Source organism: Eleutherodactylus coqui, chromosome 11, assembly GCF_035609145.1.
Source record: "Eleutherodactylus coqui strain aEleCoq1 chromosome 11, aEleCoq1.hap1, whole genome shotgun sequence".
NCBI classification, from domain to species: domain Eukaryota; kingdom Metazoa; phylum Chordata; class Amphibia; order Anura; family Eleutherodactylidae; genus Eleutherodactylus; species Eleutherodactylus coqui.
The window spans coordinates 90144026-90157019 of NC_089847.1; the positions used below are offsets into that span (position 1 = coordinate 90144026).

Genomic DNA, 12994 nt, shown 5'->3' on the forward strand with positions numbered 1-12994 from the left:
AACCCCATTCTTTTGAATGGGGTCATATACATGTGTGATTTTTTTTTTTCCCCGCATCGCAGTAAGGTAAAAAATTGTGGCATGTTCTATGTTTGGGCGTTCCCTCGGAATGCCTTGCTCATTGTTTTCAATGGGGCTAGCAAAAACATTGCACGGCATGCAAGGTGCAAGCGAGGTTTCCAATTCAAAACAATGGGAAACACTTGCCGATCCTCCAGCACGGCTGAAAACTACTTCCCTTAAGTGACACAAAAATGCCTTGCATCTGCAGGGAAATCCCATGTTCCCGAGTACGATATCGGGCTGAGATTCACGGCCCAATATCATGCTGGCCCATGTGAAATACGTCTAAAGGTGCCTTTACACGATCCAATTTTTGGGCACGAACATGCCCACGAACACTCATTTGCCCAACAAGCGGGCTGTGTAAAAAGAGCCAGTGATCAACCGACAAACAAGCAGTTGCTCGTTCACTGGATACTCAGTGATCAGAAAAATGCTCCCTGATTGGCTGCACATCTCGTGTGAACAGAGATATGTACAGCCAGCCTATGGTGAGGAACAATAGTACTCTAAGCCAATTCTTGGCCTGTGCAAAAGAAAAGTAAATGAGCGCCAATTGATATGCATGTTGATTGGTGCTCATTACATCAGCTTAAGAATTCGGCCACTGTAAAGGCCCATTAACATGGAATGATGATCGCTCAAAATTCGCTCAAACGTTTGAGTGACAGTTTTGAGCGATCATCTTTGCATAACTCTAAGTAGCTAATTAGCTACTAAAGAGTTAATGCAGTCAGAGCGGGATACCACCGCAATAGCTCCGAGAACAATGCAGCTGTTTTGCATGTGCAAACAGCCGCTTTGTTCTCGTTGATTTCAGCTGGTGTTCCGCTGAGAACTGCGAGGGGGATACCAGTTAAAAGAATGCTATCAGCACCGCCTGCTGAAATATCAGCGGGGAACGCTGATAAAGCTCATTGCTCATTTTTAGCTGGCTAGAAATGAGCGATGAATGAAAAGTGCACGATGGCCGCACATTTAGACACAACGGTTATCGCTCAAAAGATGGCTTTTGAGTGAATTTTGAGTGATAATTGTTGTGTCTAAATGGGCCTTAAAAGGACTACCCCCCAAGGCATGCATGTAGATATTTCTATCAGTTCAGGAGGGCATTTATCTTCCAAGTAAGCACACAATGCACAAAGACTATGGAAATAATGTACAGACAAATAGAGGAAGGAGGTACAGAGCAGGATATTACAGTATACTAGTATACCAGTGATGTAAGAAAACACAGTTCTCTATAGCTTTAATAATAAATATAATGATCAGCTTTGTTCATATGCCGTATTGGGGGATACTAATACGTGGCAGATTTCACCTAAATGGAGCCTGTAGACTATATTGATGTATGGAACTGATTTTTAATCACAGAAATGTATGCACCAAATCTGTTACATGTGAACATACTGTTAAAGTATATGAACATTGGAGAAGAGATTACGCTTCGCTTGGACTCTACTCCATTAACCAGAACTGATAGAAACTATAAAGACTGGTTTAGACTCCGGGTGACTGCAACTTTGCATTACATGCTTGTCCATTGATCTCTATGTCCGGTGTGTAAGCTTCTGTTCAGTCCTTGTTTATACACTACATTCAGCATATATGCCAAGAAACATTAAATCCCAAAGTACTGTATGCCATGCAGTCCCACACATCACCAATTTACTCACATTGGGAAGATATATGTGAGAGAGATGAACATGTGGAGTCTCTAGGGGTAGAAATCCCAAAAAGGTAATTATTATGGGGGACTTTATCCATCTGGATATAAACTGGGAAGCATGAAGGTAACAACTTCCTGTCAATTACTAAAGATAATTACCTTACCCAACTTGTACAGGACCCAAATAGAGGGATGGCCATTTTAGACTTATATTAACTAAAAGAGCTGACAGAATAACAGAGTTGCAAGTTGAGGGGCACCTGGGAAATAGATACCCTAATATAATACATTTCAACTTTTCTTTCAAAAGGGAGCTACGAAAATATTAAATTTTAGGAAGGCCAAGTTCGATCAGCTCAGAGATGCCCTTAACCCTTTCCAATCCACTGTCTGACGTCGAAAGACATTCTGATTGAAGGCTGTACAGCTCTGATGTCAGAAGACGTCTGGCAGGGTATTCTTACTGTATATTAATGGCCACTCTGTTGTTGGGGGCCTCTCCAGCATGTCCAATACTGCAGTACTGGCTGTAGCCAGCAGATGGTGCCATTGTATAATGGCAGAAAGAGAAAGCCCCCTAGGAAACCCTAAATCCAAAAATGGATTGCAAAGGGTTAACTGGGATAATGTCCTCATAAATAAGAGTACAGACAATAAATGGGAAATGTTTAAAAACATCCTAGTTACTTACTGTGAGTGGTTCATAAATTACAGGAACAAAAGGGTTAGGAATAGGAGGAAATAGCTCAATAAAGATGGGCAATAAACAGCAAAAGGAAAACGTTTAAACTTCTAAAACCAGAAGACAGCAAACAAGCACTAAAAACCTGTAAGGAAAAAAGTAAATTATGTAAAAAGCAGATAAAAGCAGCAAAGATGGATACAGAGAGACATTGCCAGAGAGAGTAAAACTAACCCTAAACTGTTATAAATAGCAAAAAGATAAATAGTGAAAGTGTTGCCGCTTTAATAAATAATGTAAGAGAAATTGTAGAGGGTGATGAGGAGAAAACACATCTATTAAATAGCTTTTTCTCCAGTGTATTCACAGAGGAAAATGAAATGTTAGGTGAGATACAGAGTGATAAAGTAAACTCTCCACTAAATGTCACCAGTTTAACCCAGGAAGAAGTGCAGAGTCTCCTTAAAAGGATTAAGATAGAAAAATGTGTGGGTCCCGATGGCATACACCCCTGGGTTTTAAAGGAATTAAGTAATGTGATAGACAGATTGTTGTTTCTTATAAGGAATCTATAGTGACGGGGTCTGTTCCACCGTATTGGTGCATCACCAATGTGGTGCCAATACTCAAAAAGGGGCTGAAAAGTGAACCTGGAAATTATAGTGCATAAAATATTTGAAGGGTTTTTATGAGATGCCATCCTGGAGTACCTCAAGGAAAATAGCTGTATAACTCCATATCAGCATGGGTTTATGAGAGATCGCTCCTGAGAAATCAACCTGATCAGCTTCTACAAGGAGGTAAGTTCTACACTGGACCTGTGACAGTCATTGAATCTTGTGTATTTGGATTTTTCTAAAGTGTTTGATACTGTGCCGCATAAAAAGTTGGTATATAGAATGAGAATGCCTGGTCTGGGCGAGAATGTGTGTAAGTGGGTAAGTAACTGGTCAGTGATGGAAAGCAGGGGGTGATTATTAATGATTAGAGATGAGCGAGCACCAAAATGCTCGAGTGCTCGTTACTCGAGTCAAACTTTCAGTGATGCTCGAGAGTTCGTTTCGAGTAACGAACCCCATTGAAGTCAATGGGCGACTCGAGCATTTTTGTATATCGCCGATGCTCGCTAAGGTTTTCATTTGTGAAAACCTGGGAAATTCAAGAAAGTGATGGGAACGACACAGAAACGGATAGGGCAGGCGAGGGGCGACATGTTGGGCTGCATCTCAAGTTCTAAGGTTCCACTATTAAGCCACAATAGTGGCAAGAGTGAGACCCCCCTCCCGCACTGTCAGCGTAAAGATCGTTCTCCTCTGCCACAGCTGTAACAGCTGTGGCAGAGAAGAACAATGTTAGCCCATTGAATTCAATGGAGCCGGCAATACAGCCGGCTCCATAGAAAGCAATGGGCTGCCGGCGATCGCAGGATGAATTGTCGGGAAGGGCTTAAATATATAAGCCCTTCCCTGAAAATCATCCTAAAATATGTAAAAATAAAAAAAAAATGTATACTCACCTTGTCCCGGCAGAACGATGTTAGCCCATTGAATTCAATGGAGCCGGCAATACAGCTGGATCCATTGAAAGCAATGGGCTGCCAGCGATCAGGGGATGAATTGTCGGGAAGGGCTTAAATATATAAGCCCTTCCCTGCAATTCATCCAGAAATGTGTAAAAATAAAAAAAATATATATACTCACCTGGTCCCGGCAGACGGAGTTCAGCGCGGCCGGCTGCAGTCGTCCTGAACTGCTCTGAACAGCTGTGAGTAGTATTCAGCAGCCGGGGATTTAAAATCCCCGCCTGCTGAATGAGCTGCCTCTGATTGGTCACAGCCTGACCAATCAGAGGCAGATCTCACTCACACCCATTCATGAATTCATGAATGGGTGAGTGAGTGCTGCCTCTGATTGGCTCAGGGGCAGCTCTCAGCTGAATGTCATTCAGCTGAGAGTGAAAAACCATCTGCTGAGACCAGGTGAGTATATATTTATTTTTTATTTTTACACATTTCTGGATGAATTGCAGGGAAGGGCTTATATATTTAAGCCCTTCCCGACAATTCATCCCGCGATCGCCGGCAGCCCATTGCTTTCAATGGAGCCGGCTGTATTGCCGGCTCCATTGAATTCAATGGTCAGTGCTTGTTTAATCGAGACGAGTACCGCGTGGTGCTCGTCTCGAGTAACGAGCATCTCGAGCACCCTAATACTCGAACGAGCATCAAGCTCGGACGAGTATGCTCGCTCATCTCTATTAATGATACATACTCTGATTGCTATGATACTTACTGTTACTATTACGATATCACAGGGGTCACTACTGGCCCTATTCTTTTTAATATATTTATTAATTACCCAGAAAGATTACACAGTTAAATATCAATATTTGCAGATGATACAAAACTATACAAAGTAATATACACAAGAGAGGACAGAATGTGGTTGCAAATGGATCGGGAAAATTTGGGGGTTTGGGCAGAAAAGTGGCAAATGAGGTTTAACACTGATAAATGTAAGGTTCTGCACATGGGCAGAGAAATACATGTCACCATTACATACTAAATGGGAAACCAGTGGGGAACACTGACATGGAAAAGGACTTGGGGGTTAGTTAACTTTAAACAACCAGTAAGCAACCAGTGTCAGGCAGCTGCTGTCAAGGCAAATAGGACCATGGGGTGCATCAAAGAAATCTAGGGGCACATGATGAGAACATTGTTCTTCTTCTTTACAAGTCACTAGTCAGACCACACATGGAATATTGTGGACAGCTTTGGGCACTGGTACTCAAGAAGGACATTTCAGACCTTCAGCGGGTACAAAAATGGGCAACTAAAGTAATAAATGGAATGGGCGGACTACAATATCCAGAGAAGCTATCAAAATTGGGGTTAGTTTAGAAAAAAGACGGCTGAGGGGCGACCTAATAACTATGTATAAATATATCAGGGGAGAATACAGAGAGCTCTCTCATCATCTGTTTATACCCAGGACTGTGACTGTAACAAGGGGGCGCCCCCTACATCTAGAGAAAAGAAGGTTTCTACACCGAGGGGTCTGGATGTCTTCCTTGGGCGATACAATATTACATGTTACAGTTACTAATTACTTCAGAAGGGTCGGTGAACTGGGGATTATTCTGATTGCCAGATTGGAGTCAGTAAGGAATGACTTTCCCTTAAATGGGGAAAATTGGCTTCTACCTCATTGGACTTTTTTTGCCTTCCTCTGGATCAACATTAGGAGGTAATAGGCTGAACTGGATGGACATATGTCTTTTTCCAGCCTAACATACAATGTTACCTTATAAAACAAATAACACTGTGTGGTATATATATTTACACAATCCCTGTTTAGAAAATGCAAAATCGACTACACTTCCAATAAAGTAATAAAAAGGTATGTTAAGAAATACCACCTGAAAATAACCAAACTGATAGACTTTTAGAACTATTAAGACCGCCTACAGACGGCCGGGTCGGATCCGGCTGTGAGTATTCTCGCAGCGGGACCCGACCCGAGCGTCTGCAGAGAGCAGTACGTCAATCACCTGCTCCCGCGGCCCCGGCTCTTTCACGTGCAGAGCGGAGCCGGCGGCCAGGGAGTGACGTTTCTGCGAGCCTTGCACAGAAATAGAGCATCCCGCGATTTGTTTGCCGTGTAAGATTTCGCACGGCCAAATCGCGTCCGTCTGCCTAGGATTGCGTAAATTCTGCGGGAAATCCCGCCGCAGAATTTCTGCTCGTCTGCAGGCGGCCTTAAGGTTATAGGCACGTTTGGTGCTGTATGAGCTGAGTTTAGTGCTGAGTATTACATTTTACCTGCAGTATTATAATAGAGCTTCTAATGTGCGGCACAAAAGTTTCTAATCTACGTTTTCAGCTGCTGGATACGCCCTGGTAAAACAAATAGATTTTTATACAAAGCATGTAGAAACAAGTTATCACAGGGATCGGCGATGGTGTTGGCAAGCTCTGTCTTCTTATCGACACTCCTCTGCCTGGTGTTCAGATAGCCTCAAACATGCATTGTCACTCTGAGGCCTTCTCCAGTCTATACCTGTTCCTTACTCACTTGTAATAACAGTATACTGTAATGATTCCTTTATGTACCACAATATAAAGTGTCATAATGAGCATGCAAAAACACATTTGTACCGTGCGTGCAGATTGCTTAGTATACAATAGGCTTTTAAGTATTATTGTCAACCTTAACCCCTTGAGTGGCAGGTTTCCTACCACCCTGTCGTGCCCACCAGGGCAGGTTTTTTAAAATGGTCTAATCATTGAATTTCAACTAGTTTTGCAGTTGCGTCTCAAGAGCCATAACTTTTTCATTTTTCCATTGACATGGCCATATGAGGGCTTGTTTTTTGCGGGACAAGTTGTGATTTTTTAAACAGGGGGAGGAAAAAAAATAAATGGGGAAAAAAGAAAAAAGGGGCCATGTCGTTAAATAATGTATTAACTTCCTTCTCTGGGTTATTACGACGCATGGATACCACATGTGTGATTGTATTTTTGATTTTTTTACAAAGTAAAGGGAGACAAGTGGTTTTTTTTATTTTTTTAATAATTTTTTTCCTTTTTTTTTTTTTTTAATTTTTTAAAAATTTTTTATTTTTTTTTGTCCCTTTAGGGGACTTCCACAGGGACCCATCAGGACCCCTGATCACATTCCGGGGGTCCGATGGTGACAGCCCTTTACATGCTGCAGTGACAGCCCTTTACATGCTGCAGTCACATAGACTGCAGCATGTAAAGGGTTAACACAGCAGAGATCGGAGGTTTTCTCTGATCTCTGCTGTAAGAGCTGGTACCTAGCTGTCCTCTGACAGCTAACAACCAGCTCTCCCTGCCACAGAGACCATCGGCTTGCTTCTGACAAGCCGATGGTCTCTATGGCAACCTGTAAACAAAGCAGGACATTGCCGACATGTCGGCAATATCTTCTGCTGGTGTTTCAAAGCCCTTGCTTTGTTCTCTGTGGGTCTGTGCAGGCAGAGCACAATGTCACAGCTTGTGGCATTGTGCTCTGCAGCTCCCATAGTGATACATAGCCCGGAAATCTTCCGGGGTATATCACTATGGGCAGTGGAGCTCGTCACGGAACTTTTCCGGGCGTGCCACTCAAGGGGTTAAAGGGATATTCTCAACACCACTATCATGCCACATCGGACCACTTTCCTTCTTATAACACCTTGAGCATGCATACCTTTCTTTAATCTTCATGGGGGCGGGGGGGGGGGGGGGGGGTAGAAGAATCTATCACAGTACTACGGTAAGGATCATTCTATACGTGCTCCCCATACACAAACAGTGCAGTCTGTACGCCACTTGCTCAGAAGTGGTGTACAGATTTCACATAGGAATAACCGTTTGTCTTACAGTAGAGGAGCTTGCAGCATTTGCAAAAAACTTTAATAAAATAAATTACAAGATTTATTAAAATCACATATTTATATGAAAAATGCCAAAAAAAAGTCTAGTTACTTTTAAATATTAACCCTTTCCAATCTACTGTCTGACGACATTCTGATTGAAGCCTGTGCAGCTCTGATGTCAGAAGACGTCCGGCAGGGTATTGTTACTGTATACTGCCAGCCGCTCTGTTGTCGGGGGCCTCTCTGGCATGTCACATACTGCAGTACTGCCTCTAGCCAGCAGATGGCGCCATTGTAAAATGGCAGAAAGAGAAAGCCCCCTAGGAAACACTGAATCCAAAATTGGATTGCAAAGGGTTAATCATTTCTACTAAGCGGCTTTCACAAAGTACATGCTAAGTGTTGAAAGAGAACATATTAAGACTAGATTTGCACACATGCAGATTTGGAGCAGTTTTTGCATATTTGCTATGTATACAGAACAGGAATGTTTATGTATAAAGGAAAGCCCTACACAGTACTTTACACAACACTCATGCAAAAGGCTGCATGGAATCTGCAGAGATGGCCAAAAGTTAGCTAATAGATTTGATAATTCAATTTCCTTTCCTGACAGCTCAAAAAAGATCAGAGCATGAGATATAAAAGACCGAATGCTTGCAATATGTATTTAGTCATAGTTTGTGTGTTGTATAACTCGGGTTCATAAGAGCCTGTACAGCATATATTACAAGCTGATACCCATAATTAGGAATTTCCATCACAGTATGATATCATTCTTCCTGCACTTCATTTCCCCTGATTTACATGTGCTATATTTACACAGGGAAGAAGCTCATTGCATACCTGTATTAAAATATATTGCAACCAAATACCGGATTGTCAACGCAATCATCTTCCCAATCATTGCAAAAGTTGGACACTGAGGAAAACAGACTGGAGGAAGGTTGGCGCCTTTGAACTTTGGTGCTGGAGGGAACGCCTACGAATTCCTTGGACCGCCAAGATCACGAACAAAACAGTCCTAAACCGCATCAAACTAAAGGTTTCATTGGAGGGCAAAATTATGAAACAAAGACTCTCATACTTCAGTCACATAATGTGAGCTCATTCATTAGAAACCGACAATGTTTAGCGTGGTCAGCGGCAAAAGAAGACCTGGCAAACAAACAATGCGCTGGACTGATACTATCAGAGCCGACACCAACATGCAAATGATCGAACTGAAAGAAGCGGCATAAAATAGAACCACGTGGAAAGGGCTGATCCATAAAGTGTCCAAGAGTCGACCCCAACTAAGCGGATAGATAGATAGATCGATAGATGATAGATAGATAGATAGATAGATAGATAGATAGATAGATAGATAGATAGATAGATATGAGATAGATAGATAGATAGATATGAGATAGATAGATAGATAGATAGATAGATATGAGATAGATAGATAGATAGATAGATAGATAGATAGATAGATATGAGATAGATAGATAGATAGATAGATAGATAGATAGATAGATAGATATGAGATAGATAAATAAATAAATAGATGTGAGATAGATAGATAGATAGATAGATAGATAGATAGATAGATAGATAGATAGATATGAGATAGATAGATAGATAGATGTGGGATAGATATGAGATAGATAGATGGATAGATAGATATGAGATAGATAGATAGATAGATAGATATGAGATAGATAGATAGATAGATAGATAGATAGATAGATAGATAGATAGATATGAGATAGATAGATAGATACACAGATAGATAGATAGATAGATAGATAGATAGATAGATAGATAGATATGAGATAGATAAATAAATAAATAGATGTGAGATAGATAGATAGATAGATAGATATGAGATAGATAGATAGATAGATAGATAGATAGATAGATAGATAGATAGATAGATGTGGGATAGATATAAGATAGATAGATGGATAGATAGATAGATATGAGATAGATAGATAGATAGATAGATAGATAGATAGATAGATAGATAGATAGATAGATAGGAGATAGATAGATATGGGATAGATATGGGATAGATAGATAGATAGATAGATAGATAGATAGATAGATAGATAGATATGAGATAGATAGATAGATAGATAGATAGATAGATAGATAGATAGATAGATACACAGATAGATAGATAGATAGATAGATAGATAGATAGATAGATATGAGATAGATAAATAAATAAATAGATGTGAGATAGATAGATAGATAGATAGATAGATAGATAGATAGATAGATAGATAGATAGATATGAGATAGATAGATAGATAGATGTGGGATAGATATGAGATAGATAGATGGATAGATAGATATGAGATAGATAGATAGATAGATAGATAGATAGATAGATAGATAGATAGATATGAGATAGATAGATAGATAGATAGATAGATAGATAGATAGATAGATATGAGATAGATAGATAGATAGATAGATAGATAGATAGATAGATAGATAGATATGAGATAGATAGATACACAGATAGATAGATAGATAGATAGATAGATAGATAGATAGATAGATAGATATGAGATAGATAAATAAATAAATAGATGTGAGATAGATAGATAGATAGATAGATATGAGATAGACAGATAGATAGATGTGGGATAGATATGAGATAGATAGATAGATGGATAGATAGATAGATATGAGATAGATAGATAGATAGATAGATAGATAGATAGATAGATAGATAGATAGATAGATAGATAGATAGGAGATAGATAGATATGGGATAGATATGGGATAGATAGATAGCTAGATAGATAGATAGATAGATAGATAGATAGATAGATAGATAGATAGATAGATAGATAGATATGAGATAGATAGATAGATATGAGATAGATAGATAGATAGATAGATAGATAGATAGATAGATAGATAGATAGATAGATAGATATGAGATAGATAGATAGATAGATAGATAGATATGGGATAGACAGATGGATAGATAGATAGATAGATAGATAGATAGATAGATAGATAGATAGATAGATAGATAGATAGATAGGAGATAGATAGATAGATAGATAGATAGATAGATAGATAGATATGAGATAGATAGATATGAGATAGATAAAAATATTTCCTGCATGACTAAGGCCCCCTGTCCACGGCCTCCTCCACAAGAGTGTGTGTACTTTCACGCTGGCTGCATCACGGACAAAAATAGCGTGAAGAGAAAAAAGCTGCGAACAAGTCCTGATCTAAATGAGCGTTTTGTCGTCCATTCACACGGGCAGCTGTGGCGTATTAGTGAAAATATACGCTGCAACGCGGAAATCCCTCGGTCGGCATAAATCCTCGGAATGACTGCTAATGCTTAACTAGAGCCAGCTGTAAGCTTTTCCCAGCGTTGGATGCTACTAAACTCTCTCCCCCTCCCTTTTTTTTCAGTGCTCATAGAAGTCTATGGGAGCTTCCAGCATACCTTGGCAAGAAGATAGGGCAAGACCTACGTATTTCGTAAGCGTAAGAAATCGGTTGCCGTTTTCGGTCGCCACTGTCCCATATTTTGCGGCACAATGTTTTTACGTGGCTAATCGCTCATCTGACTGAATACATTGGAATCCAATGCTACAGATAGTCGCAACTTTTTATTGTGGCTAAATTAGCCGCGCAAAAACATTCATATGAATGAAGCTTTCGGATGGTTTCACACCTGAGCCCAGGGTTCCGCTTTCCTGCTCCGTTCAGGGAACAGGAATGGGGAATCCCCATGACGGAACTGCACCAAGCGGACCCCACTGACTGTAACAGGGTCCATCTGGTTTTCACTCAGCTGCCCATATTTTGGCCGAAGAAAAAGCGTCTTGGTTTCCATCCTTCGACCAGAAAACTGCATAGGGACGGACGCCATGATGGAACCTGGATAACATCATAGCTGAGAATATGCGGGACGCTTTTCTAGTCATTGTAAAAGTCTAAGGCCAGATTCACCCGGGCGTATGCTTAATTGCGTGCGCATGAGCATAGCGCGTTTGCGGAACGAATGCTGCTATTTTTGTGCGTACATCAGCGTATTTTACTGCACTCTGCATGCGCAAGGCATGTGGCAAAAAAATATACACCGCTTGAAATGGATCATTAGTCTGTGTTCTTTTTCCTGCGCAATTAAGCAGTGCTTCACGCATCTCCTGGCGTATTTTGCGCATCGCCATTGACTTCTATGGGAACTTTTGGTGCACAAATGCGCAGGAAAATAAGAGCGTGCTGCATTCCTGTTTGTGCGACCAAGATGTACAGGAAGAATATGCGCATGTGAACCAACCCATTGAAATCATTGAGTTGTATCTCTGCATATCACGCATGCAGATACACCCGTGGGATGCGGCCTAACAGAGACTATGTGAGGCGGAGAACAGCGAGGTCTCCGTCTCACATATTCTTGCCTATGGCGCTGTCCGGAAAACATGGAGGACGGAAGCAGACACAAACATTAATCACAAACATTAATGTGAAGGCAGCCATACCAAAGCACGCTGCACTGCGTAAAAAAAATACGACGGACCCACAAACGCCATGTTTTATATTTTACTATAGATTTTATAGTAATCTCTGGCCGCAGCGCTCTCTACCAAGAAAAACGTACGCCATGAAAAATACTGCGCTTTTAGCAGCGCTTCGCGTGACGTCGGCCATTATGGGATTCTTTTATATGGTGAAATTAAATTGTTGGAACGGACAAATGATAATTTACACACGCAGATAATCGTTTATTTTTTGCTAACTCCTTCAGTTGGTCAGGTGGAGTCTGGAAGTAGCAGGAAATAGTTTGCGCACAACTAACCGACCGCCTTTTACACGGAACGACTGGCAAACAATGAATGAGGGTTTTTACATCTGCATGAAATGAGTGACGAACGATAAATAAACCAATTATTGTTCGTCGGCCATGTTTATACGGAACGATTGTCCTTCATTCTCGCCCGATTATTTGAACGTTAATGGTTTCATGCCCAAGGGCCTCAGACGTAGTCAAGAACTAGCTTTACAGGGTATAGGAAGGCCTCTTTATTATGTTCCTCTGAAGTTCCCCCTTGAATTCATGTATTTATTTGCCCTAGTCAGCCATGACAGTGAGGTAATAAGTTATGCTGTATCTGCGGGTCATCTACTCATGACATAATAACACACATATATGAGCTAGCACAAGCCCG

The 12994-nt window shown here is 40.7% G+C and overlaps 1 long non-coding RNA gene across 1 annotated transcript in view; it reads right to left on the reverse strand.

Annotated features, from left to right (window-relative positions):
- Positions 1–12994, reverse strand: part of LOC136582173 (uncharacterized) — a 74930-nt gene that overhangs the window by 15035 nt on the left and 46901 nt on the right. The gene's annotated exons all lie outside the window — the stretch shown is intronic.